The sequence below is a fragment of the Megascapheus bottae genome, chromosome 11 (assembly GCF_031878675.1).
Source record: "Megascapheus bottae isolate mThoBot1 chromosome 11, mThoBot2.hap1, whole genome shotgun sequence".
Taxonomy (NCBI): domain Eukaryota; kingdom Metazoa; phylum Chordata; class Mammalia; order Rodentia; family Geomyidae; genus Megascapheus; species Megascapheus bottae.
In genome coordinates, this window is record NC_143519.1 from 31,146,880 (window position 1) to 31,159,535 (window position 12,656).

Below are 12,656 nucleotides of genomic sequence, written 5' to 3' on the forward strand. Positions count from 1 at the left end.
AATTATTCTTATACCATGTATAAAATATTTAGTTCCCCAATGCTAAAACAATTTTCTCTTATTCAAAGGATATATACTTTGTATTATCTCCTTTAGACAACTTTTGTTAGCGTGTGGATTGATAGAAAAATGAATACAGTATGACAAAAATCTCCAGGACTTGTTTTCCTATAGCATCACAGTCCTAAAGAAATGAGCCTTCCTTTATGTTCTTCTTTTCTTCTTTGAGAAACTTACTTACGTTCCAAAAAATATTCCTCTTTTTCTAGTGTATGACATTTTACTCTTTACTCAGTTCACTTTGAAGTCAGTCCAGATTACATTCTCATGAATTTGATTTTTGAACTGTACTTAGCTAATAGGAACTTTCAGAGCCTTACTCAACTGTCTAATAATTGCGAGTGTCAACATTATAAATACTATCCAAATATAAGTTGGAATTTTATGTTTCTGATATTATTTGAAACTCAAAATCCAATATTATCATAAACTGCCCATTTTTCATTTGCCTATTTTCCAGCTAATGAATTACACCTTTTATTATTATTATTATTATTATTATTATTATTATTATTATTTGCCACTGCTGGAGCTTCAACTCATGGTTGGTCACGTTTTGTTCAAGGCTAGTGCTTTCCACTTGAGACACAGCGCCACTTCAGGTACTCAGAAGTGGAACCCAGGGCTTCATGCATACTAGGCAAGCACTCTACAACTAGGCCAAACTCCCAGCCCCTTGAGTTACAAATTTTAATGCTTCTGAATGTAAAATTTATTTGGAATTTCCTTAGCATATTACTTTCATCTTTGAAATACAAATTGGCTGCCACCTTCAACTAATATGGATCTCTTCAGAAAAATGTTTGGTATTCTAGCCTTATAGGTTATAGTCAATTCACAACAGTAATTTTTCTTGAAATTTGTTTTTTAGGGTACAATTATATTTTTATTCTTTATAATCACATATTTCCACCATTCCTAGATAAGCATCTATAATTCCTTTTACATATAATTCCTATAATTCATATAATACACTTTTCTAAGACTCTTACAAACAACCAGTTTGGTGTGTAATTCTTTGAACTTGAATTCTACGATGTAAAATTTATTTTTAATACATGCTGGATGCCAGTGGCTCAGGCCTGCATTCCTAGTTACTCAGGGGGCTGAGATCTGAGATTCATGGTTCCAGTGCAGCCTGTATAGAAAAGTCCCTCTGAGACTCTTAATTTAACCAATGAAAACCCATAAGTAATTCTGTGGCTCAAGTGGTACAGCACACTAGCCTTGAGCACATAGAGTCTTGGTAACAATGTCCAGACCTGATTTCAAACCCTGGAACCAAAACAAGCAAATAAACAAAAAATCTAATATCCTAACACATAAAGTGAAATGTATCCTTAAATGATATAGTTATAGATTTGTTTGTGGAAGATTCAAATACATTCTGGATTTTAACATGAAGCATTTTATATAGAAAAATCATGTCTCTCTTCAATTGTATGCTTGAAATCAAACAGCTCTCCTATGAGAATGGAGATGGCAAGTTTTCCAGTGAGTTTGAATCTTTCACATAGTGGTAAATTTGGACTTTTTGAAAACCATATAAAGGCACATGTAATTGCAAATTCTTGCTCATCAGTGTCTTGGTGACTTTCAGCACAATAGCGCACTCAGGCTACCTTTCAGTAGCTACTTAAAAATAATTTCTCCAATCATGCTTCTTGCTCAGTTATGTCACTCTTAAGAAGACTTTGGTAGAACTTAAATGATCAACAATCTGGCCTCACAGAGGAACTGTCTAGAATTCATTTGGCAGAAAAAAAAAAGATCCTTATACTTCCCACATCTTTTTATTTTATTTTACAATGAAAATAGTAGCTTCCTATTTCTGCTAGGTAAAATACTTCTAAAACTGGTACATTTTGATTTTAGCTAAAAAGTAAGACAAAACAAAATGAAAGAGCACTGTCTATATGTCATATTTTATATTGACATAAATGCAATACTTTGTTTTAAGGAGTCTCCACCTACAATCATGTATATAATACTATTTATGAAGATCTATTTAAGTCCTTGTAAAGTATAAGCAAGCTGCTAATGGATTTATTTTGTTACATGACATTTCCCAAGCAATCTTCACATAATAGATGACAAATCAAAACATTACAACAATATTCCAGAGAATACAAAAAAAACTTTCTTCTAATTGAAATCTTCATGCTCATCTTACCATCCTTCAAGTAAGGAGGCCTGTTACTGATACTTCATTCACAAATATAGTGTTTGTCAGGTTTTAGAAAGTGATTCTCTGTTATCAGCATGTGTGATTTTCTGATAAAAGAGCAAACCTGGCTGGTAATTGACAGGCATAATGTAACATCCATGTGCATCTCCCAGAGATGCCTGTCAAAATCTCTTGAAAATATTGGTTTGCTCAAACCTATTTGTTTATATTTCCTCTAACATGAGGTTATCATGATGTCTTCTGTTCTCCTGCAGACAAAATAGTGACTAGATACATTATTTCTATTCAGAATTGTCTAAAGGCTTCACTTATTGTTTGATCCACCCACAGAGCAAGCAGTAGTACTTTCTCAGTAGGAGTTGCTGACTGTGTTTTTCCAATAACTCTCCACAGTGGAAGACAAGCAATGGACTAAGGATTTTGTCTTTCCAGATAATCTTTTTAAAATTCTAAAACTGTGTCCTTATCAATTTCTCACATGAAAAAGAAAAGAAGGGAAAATGCTCCCCACAACAAAATAGGAAAGTATAGAAACATCTAAGTTTGAGTTATGCTGAATTTTGTGATTGGTACTTACTAATCAATACCTAATAAAATAATGACACTGTGATTATAAAGTGATGTCAGTGAAATATTAAATAAATAACACTCTTCAATGCATTTATATGCATGTATATAATTCCAACCATATCAGTAAATTTCACTTAGATACATAGTAATAACATGCAGATACAAAAACTAACACCAACACTTCCATTTTTGTACATCCTAACTTGAGCTTCACTCATACTTGTTAAACATATTGAAATCAAATCCCAAACATCTAGTTTTTGTAACAACTCTAACAGGAACATAATAGAAAGCCTAATCCTAATTATATGGAATAGTAAAAATAGCATGACTGCTGTATTTACATCAGTTCTTTGATTCCACTTTTACCTTAAAACTTAATTTCCATTTCACACTAAACTTTACCCTTTACCAAACTCAAACTCTAACCTTAACCCGGGAAAACATAGCCTATTTCCAAGATAGTGTCTAGTAAGTATCTGTTGCTCTTGTTCAGTTTATTCTTTGTCCTGCTATTTCTTTGATTCTCTTTCCCTCTTACAGATTAGATAAATTTATATACAAGACAAAAGGTACAGAAAACAAATTAAAGCACAGAAAGGTGGAATAAAAAGAATTTCATTTAACTTCAGAGTTTCTGCATGACAAAGAACATAGATAACAAGATAAATGCAAAGGCCATAGATTGAGAGATCTTCCCTAGCCATCCAACAGACAAGGGCCTCATACCCACTATCTAAAAGTCACACAAACACACTCAGTTTCAAATATTCTGACTTGATCTCAACATATATCTGCAAAATACATTTTGGTCCAACTTTAAGTGTTTCCTTTTTCCTAACTCTAATCTAGTAGGAACCTAAGGATGAGTCAGGCCTTAACTTTACTTTTCTACAGGTAATTGATCAATTCTGCCAGTACCAGTTGTTGAGGACACTGTTTTTTTAGTATACAGGATTTTTTGTGGGCAAGTCTGCTATTAACTTATTTCATAGTATATTGTTGTTGTTGTTATTGTTATTTCTTCAATCCTGAGGCTTGGAGAAGAGGCCTAAGCACTGACCTTGGGCTTTTCCTCAAGGCTAGTGCTCTATCACTTGAGCCACAGCACCACTTTCAGCTTTTCCTGTGTATGTGATACTCAGGAATAGAATCCATGATTTTGGCCATTTTAGGCAAGCACTCTACCACTAGGCCACCTTCTGGGCCCATTGTTGTCATAATTATGTATGCATAAATAAAAATTCATAATTGTCACGATTATGTATGAAACAATAATATTTCCAAAAATAGACACATTCATTTAAAGTAATGTTTGTGAAGTTATGCACCTTCTATCTGGTGAATATAATGTAACCCTTATATTAATCACAATAAAAAATATTAAAAATACAGTTAAGAAAAGAAAAAAAGAAAAAAAATAAAGTAACTCTAATTGTGAAGTAAATTTACAAATATAACCACCATGTTCAATATTTACCTGGAAAACATTTAATTATCATTAAGCAATTGTACTACCATGTTTCTATTTAACAAAGCACTTCATGAGGAAATTATATCTTGACACTCTATTTGACATTCTCGCCCAGCCCTCAGTAACTTCCCCTGCCCACTTTAAAAAAGGCTTTATTATAAAGAGGTAGTTGTAAAAACGAGGTAACATTAGCAAGGCAGTTTGTGAATATAAAACATCATCATGAGTTTAACCTTCTTAAATATTCTCATCCACTTTCGACTCACCACTTCACTTAATTTTCTTAATTGTGCTATACACAGTGAATTTTTGACTGCATGCTCCTCCCTTTCACCTCCTCATCAGCATACACTTCTCTTGCCTCCCCTGTCACCTGCACATATTCATTTCTGTGTGCTGATTTTGTTTGTCTTCAACCTAGTCTAAGAGATAATACTAATTGTGCTCTCTGTAGATGTATTATACTCTGTTAGATCATTTGGTTTTTTTTGTTTTTGGTTTGTTTTGGTTTGTTTTTTTTTTTTTTGGCCAGTTGTGGGGCTTGAACTCAGGGCCTGAGCACTGTCCTTGGACATTTCTCAGGGCTAGAGCTCTACCACTTGAGCCACAGCACCACTTCCAGCTTTTATTCTATGTATGTGGTACCAAAGAAACGAACCCAGGTCTTTGTGCAGGTTAGGCAAGCACTCTACCACTAGGCCAAACTCCCCGGCCTGTTAGATCATTTGTAACTGCATAACACAAGCATTTACTTATAATTTTGTAGTTACAGTATATCTACCACAAATGAAGGAAATTCTTCAGTCTTTACCAGGTCTGGCTTACTACAGTTAATGTAATTTTTCAAGTTGGTACAATGTTGGTCTTTCTAATGCATTTGTAAAAATCACTTGTGTATTTACTTGATCCATTTGCTCATGGAGGGGCATCTGAGATGATTCCTTATTTTTGCAAAGGTGAACAGTATGACAATGAACATAATTGTGCTGACAGCTTCACTGTAACTTTTTTTTTATGTTGGATAAATGCCCAGGATCTGAATTTCTAGGTCATAGGGTAATTCTATGTTGAAATTTTTAGGAATATCTATACTGTTTCCCAGTGTACTTGAACAAAATTATGTAATATTATATACTTTGTATATATATGCATCATATATTATATTGCATATATTATTTTATTTTATATACATTTTACATATTATATCCATTATATATATTTTAACGGCATTCTCACCCTCTTCTCCTCTCCATTTGTATTGGTTTCATGGTTACTTGTCTTACTTCAGAATTTTTGATTCATTCTGAACTAACGCTAGTTTAAAAATATATATCTATATTCAGATTCAGTTTGAAAACAAATTTTAACAAATTTCACTATAACATAAAGCACAGTTAAAGATTTAACATGAAATTTGGAGGAAAAGTATTAAGCAAACCATATTATACCTGTCAGTTTGTCAAGGAGCAATTTAGGCAGTAATTCATGACACTCAAAAGCGCATTTCTGATTCTTCAAAAACATTAAATTAATCAAATTTGTGATGTTTATATTTATAATCTCACATTAATTATTTCTCTTTGATTTCTCTCTTTGATGCTTGTGTTATTTGGAAATAGGCCCTACAATCTCTATATTCTTGTGGATATTCTTTCTCATATTTCTTTCTACTCTAATTACTTTGGACAAAGAAAATTAGTCAAATAATATTCTTTCTCCATACTGAAAGACATAAAAAATTTAATATGCATTGTACACTAATAATAATGGGGAAAGTGTACAAGCAGTTAGTTGCTTCAAGTTTTTAAATGCTATATTTCCTAGAAGTAATGCCATGCACAAGGGAATGAGCCAAAGAGGATGATTTGAAATAGAAATCTATTGAAACTTTCCTACATAAACAACTTAACGCTAATATGTTTCAAAACCATGCCATACCATCTAATAATTAATACTGATTTCCCAATTAGTTACTGGATGTGACCATTAGGGAAGATATTATCTTTTTTGTTTGCTTGTTTTACTGTTTTTTTCTATTGTTGGGATGATGTATAGAGGGGTTACAGTTCCATTCATCAGGTAGTGGGTGCATTACTTTTCACACATTGCTATCTTTCCCAAACCTTCCCAATCATCTTGCTTATCTCCCTCCCCTTTCCTATTTCAAATAAACAAATAAATGAATATACAATATACAAGGTAACAAAGTCAGATACAGTAATAATATGAGATTAACCGTAAAGATTAGAAAAAGAAAAGAGAAATAACAGTACATTAAGAACAACAATCACACAAGATAAAGCTCTTGTTATATCCAAGAGTTCCTTTCATTTATCCTGATCCTGTAAGGCAGATTTTGCACTATTGTAATCCTTTTCTAGGAGAGTACTAGGTGTATACTAATTATTACAAATGAAGAAAACCTTTGAGCCTAACTTCCTTTGGGTCTTGTTTACTTCACTTAATATGATTTTTTTTCAAAGTCTTTCCATTTCCTTACGAATGGGGTGATGTCATTCTTTATGATGGCAGCATAGAATTCCATTGTGTATAAATACCACATCTTCTTGATCCAATCGTCTACTGAGGGGCACCTGAGTTAGGTTCTATATCTTAGCTATGGTAAATAAGCTGCAGTGAACAATGTTGTACTAGTGGCTTTAGTATGTCCTTGTTTCTTGTTGAGTGGGTAAATGCCAAGGAGTGGAATTGCTAGGTCGTAGGGCAGCTTTATGTTTGGTCTTTTGAGGAATCGCCACATTGCTTTCCATTATCTTTGAAAAAGTGGCTATCTGTACTCATAGTCATTCCTATAACCACTGATAGATATGGACTGAAGGCTGAAATTGTTAGCAACTGACACAACGCTTTAAGAAATGACAGGTCCACCATTGAGAGCTATACGTTTCCTTTCCTGGTATTAAGATTTTGTGTATTAGTTTTCTCGCATCTATTGACCCAACCTTTCCTTTATTTATTTATTTATTTATTTATTTATTTATTTATTTATTTATTGCCAGTCCTGGGCTTGAGCTCAGGGCCTGAACACTGGCCTTGGACTTTCTCAAGGCTAGAGTTCTACCACTTGAGCCTCAGCACCACTTCCGGCTTTTTGCTATGTATGTGGTACCGAGGAATCGCACCCGGGTCTTCATGCATGCTAGGCAAGCACTTTAACCACTAGGCCAAACTCCCAGCCCCATCCATTATTTTTTATGTTTCTATTTTTCTCTATAATGTCGGGGTTTTTAGTCCTTCTTGCCTCCCGACCCACAAGAGGGGCAGAGAGAACAGCCCTGACTAAGATGAAACTGAGAAAGGTTAGGGCCGACTGGCCACCTTCACCCAGCCCTACCTCGCCCAAGGGAAGAGAGACACGCAAGGGAGATCCGTCACAGCAGAAGACTCGTTTATTCGAGAGGTGCATTTGGCTAAAATAGGATGCAGGAGCCAATCAGCACAGAGGTGGGCAGGGCAGGTAGGATGCTTGTGCTGTCAGAGAGGGCGGAAGTGTACGGGGCCAATCCCAGAGATAGACATCACAAACCCACAGTCAAGCCTTCCAACCAGGTGTCAGGCAGGTTGGGCTCCAAAACCAGGAAGTGAGCACTGGACCACGAGGTAGGCCTTTTCATTTCCTTGATGTGACATGCCTCACACTATAATACTCACTTAAATTTTGCTATAACGATTTTATTGAATTCTATTACATATCTAAAATGTAACTAATTTTATTTGACTTTTTGAGTTAATGAACATAATGTATTTTGTTTAACATTTTATTGTATGGTAAGGATAATGTACAGAGGGATTACAGCTACATAAGTAATGAGTCAATTCATTGCTGAACATTGTTACCTCCTCCCTCATCTTATCCTACATCCCCTCCCCTCTGCTTCCTTCCTCCCTACCAAGAAGCCAAGGGGGTGAAGTTACAATCTGTGGGATTATTGCTGAATTTCATATTAACTTGTACATTCACATGCATTTAATGAAAAAGTTTAAATAAATCTTTCCCTACTTCTCTAATTATTTAATTAGGAATATTTCTCCAAACAGCTGAGCCCATTGGTTCTGGAATATGGAAACTAACATATATGTGTGTGTGTGTGTGTGTGTGTGTGTGTGTGTGTGTGTGTGTGTAGGCAAAATGGTGCCTTGTTTGCATTATCATTGACTAGTTCTCAAAGCCATAGAATAGCAAAGGACTTTCTGCTTCAATAGTAAGGAATAAATACTTTTCTCATCTTTAGTGATATATAGTACCAACTTACAAAATTTCATATTGATGTGATTAACATATAATGCCATTTCCCTAGTCCATCACCAAGTTTTAAAAGCAAAAATCTTTCAATGTACATATGGTTGCTAATGATGAATTTTCCAAGTATTGAAAATGTTCATTGCTAATAAAACAATGGCTTTTGTACAGTTCAATATTGGTGAAATATTTGGTAATATATCATTCTGTCTTTTGGAAGCATTTAAATAAGCTGATATGAGACTTTTTTTTTTCTTTGCTGGTCGTAGGGCTTGAACTTTATCCTGGAACTTCTCTGTTCTCAAGGATAGTGCTCTCCCACTTGAGTCGGGTTTTTTCTGTGTATGTGGTACTAAGGAATTGAACCCAGGGCTTCATGCATGTTAGGCAAGTGCTCTACCACCAGGCCAAACTTCCAGCCTCCTACATGGCACTTTTAATTGAAATCTAATAATTTATGGAATGGCTACTCTGTGTAAAATTAAATAGGGCCCCAATATCAGTTAGTAGTAACATTCATTCAGGCTAAAAAAGACCTTTTCTTTACAAATATAAGGAAAAAAAGCATACTCAGTAGTTTCACAACCTTAAGATCACTCAATCTTTTTGGCCTTAGACAAACAGAAAAGTAAATATGGAGACAAATTAATAAACTGTAGTTGAATCCATTGCTCCTTTGGCCACATACATGAGAATCTACAAGAATGGTGATATTGTAGACATCAAGGGAATGGGTACAGTTCAAAAAGGAATGCCTCATAAATGTTATGGCAAAACTAGAAGGGTCTACAATGTTACCCAGCAAGCTGTTGGCATTGTTATGAACAAACAAGTTAAGGGCAAGATACTTGCCAAGAGGATTAATGTGCGTATTGAACATATTAAGCACTCTAAGAGCCGAGATAGCTTCCTGAAACGGGTGAAGGAAAATGACCAGAAAAAGAAGGAAGCTAAAGAGAAAGGAACCTGGGTTCAGCTGAAGCGCCAGCCCGCTCCACCTACAGAAGCACACTTTGTGAGAACCAATGGGAAGGAACCTGAGCTATTGGAATCTATCCCCTATGAATTCATGGCCTAAGAGATGTTAAAAAAAAAATAAATAAAGATCTTTGGACTATAAAAAAAAGAACTAAACGTTCTTAATCTTTAGAGTATAATACCTTTTTCTTCATTATTGAGAAATCCTTCAATTTGATTAGAGTGAAAATGTAAATTATTAAACAGTAATAATGACTTGCTGTTTATCATGGGATGATTATAATTTACAACTGATGAGTTTATTGTTTCATATTCATATTTAATTGTATGATTATGTGATATTTTGAATGAAATTCTAATTTAAATTAAAAACTTGTGAAATCGTTAGTTGAGTTTTTTTTTTAAAAGATCAACCTAATCCAAATACAAATATATCAAAGCAATCTTATTTTCTACTTTACTTTAAAACTTTTGTTCTTTTAAAGCATGGGATGTTTGTTCTATGCTCCCACTCAAGTATAAAAATAGATACTAACTCTTTGGGAATAAGTCTTCAACCCCACTGTGAAATCCTTCATAAAGACGTCCTGCCTTCACAACTAAATTGAATCATGCTGTGATGACTACGAGAAGCAGCACTCCCATCAATTAGATGAATTTAATCTTTAAAGATAAGCTCAGTTTGATAGCTATAAAGTGCACCTCAAATTAAAATGAAGACCACACCTTTTGCTTCATCAAGAAATACTCAAAATAGATTTTTTATAATATCTTTATTATAATTTTGTTTAGCTGAGATGTATAGATAATGTAGTTAAATCCTCATAGACAATGCATATGGGCCATTAATTAAAAAGTAGTCTCTGCACAAGGTATGATTAAACATTGCAGGTTTTGCATTTCAATTAAATGCCTTAAACTAATTCTTGATGAAACAGGATAAACACCTTTAAATATAGATTTAACAAGCATTACATTATGAAATTACTGGTGAAGAAAAAGTAAACTAGATAGGATATTAAGACAAAGACTGGCAATATATCCATTGCTTACTAGTTTTGATTAGTACTGAGGTTAGTAGTTGTGTATTTCTTAGTTTGGAGCCATTTAATCATGAGCACTTACAAATACCTTTTAATATACACTTTCTTTTCTTCAGCTTTTGTTTTGATAAAACTGAAGAAAAGCTGTAAGCTTTATTCAGAAAAAAGAAGAAAATCACCCGGAGACTATTATATTCCCCAAAAGATAAGGACTTAAGGTATGTGGAACTGACAGTCTACACAAAGCAATACTCTGCAATGAAAGTAAAAGTTGGTTTGAATGGAATGCTTGAATTTTAAATGCCTCAACCCCACATTAAATCTCTGGGTGTGTGAGCATTTGTGTGCATAAGCCTATGAGGAATTGTAAGTATCCCCCATCTAGGATTCTTTCCACAAGCATTCTTGTTTTAAATGTACATATTAAATTAATTTTTGCAAGCCCACCAAAGATTAGAACATTGCTATGTGCTGATCGAATTAGAGCTCACATTTTCCAAAAGCCTTTCTCCATCATTTTTACCAAAGTGCAGTTTCTCTCCACAGCATGTAATGCATACAAAATGACATCAGACTCATATCTGAATATAATATCTTAATGTCCAAGTAAAAATGGCCTTTTCAAGTAAACTGTGTCTTTGCCAATGGAGGTAAAACTTTGCCTGCAATGTAGTGTGCTACTGATACCACATTATATAAGTCAGTAATAACTGATTTCCAGAATACATAGTGAATTTTGCCTTTCTTTTTGGTAAATCTAGAGAAGTCAGAAACATGTAATTTAGAAGACATGATGTTTACTAGCAAGGACAAATTTATTCATATAAAGAAACAATATTAAATGGAAGATCATAGTTCTTGCCTAAATATTTTGAAAATACCTTGAAATAAGTGTTTATAATTCTATCTACCTCTCTAGTTTGTCCTATACTTGTTGACCAAAAATAAATGTTACATATACAACTTCTGTAGTATAGGGCAAGCATGTGTTTTTCTCAAACTATTGAATTTTTGCTTTGAAAGCATGAATTAAGATTTGAATCTTTTCATAGATTCTTCAATATGTGTCCCAAGAATAGACCAATTATGCTTAAAGCCATATACTAGTCTTCCAAATTACCTTATTTTTATTCCGTTCAACATATGCTATTTGTGATTAAAGCAATGTTTCTGTATGTATACAAGATATTTTTCTTTCTCTTTCTATGGTTCTCACTACTACTTTAATTCTTTGATCCCAACATGCATTTGTGTCATGGATAGATCTGGCAATGTGAATTATAAATTTGTCTACCTATCTATCTATCTATTTCTGTTTGTCCTCAGGCTTGAATTTATGGCCTAGATGATGTCTCTGAGTTATTCAAGGTTAGCCTTCTATCATTTTGAAGCACAGAGTCAAGTCTGGATTTTTAGTGGTTAATTAAAGAGTCGCAAGGCTTTTCCTGTACAGGCTGGCTTTGAACCAAAATCCTCAGATCTCTGCGTCCTTAGTAGCTAGGATTACAAGTGTGAGCCATTGACACTTGTGTGATTTCTAATTTTATGTGGCACAAACAAATATTCTAATCTATGATGTAATAGTAAAATTATGTCTATTTACATATATATTATGTAGTGATAAGAATTCTAATGCGTAGAATCTGAGATAACAGATATTATTTCAGGTAAGGGAAATTATGCTTTGAGAGATGGTCAATGAAATGATCACTTTTAACAAGTAAATGTTCTTCTTGTTTTTGTTCACTCATTGAAGAAATATAATTACAAAACCATTTGCAGTGGCATATAAACTTCATGTATTTGATATATACCCCTTGGTATAAATAAACCAGAAAGAGGAAGTGTGATCAGTAAAATTTGAGAGGTCCACAAATAAGAACTGGAAAGACACCAAAGAGTCAAGTTTGCAGATGCTCATCTGACATTCACTTAGCATAAACATCTAAAGGAAAAAAAAACAATGTAATTCACACTCTACACTGCCCGCTGATCTTTATGTTTTCCTCTTTGAAGAGAAATATTTTCACTAATAATATGATTTATTATTGAAAAATGATCAAATTTTCTTAGATAAAGAGC

The 12,656-nt window shown here is 33.8% G+C and overlaps 1 pseudogene; it reads left to right on the top strand.

Moving 5' to 3' along the window:
- The first annotated feature begins 9,268 nt into the window (after positions 1-9,268).
- Positions 9,269-9,631, top strand: LOC150056871 (large ribosomal subunit protein eL21 pseudogene; annotated as a pseudogene).
- Positions 9,632-12,656: the final 3,025 nt, after the last annotated feature.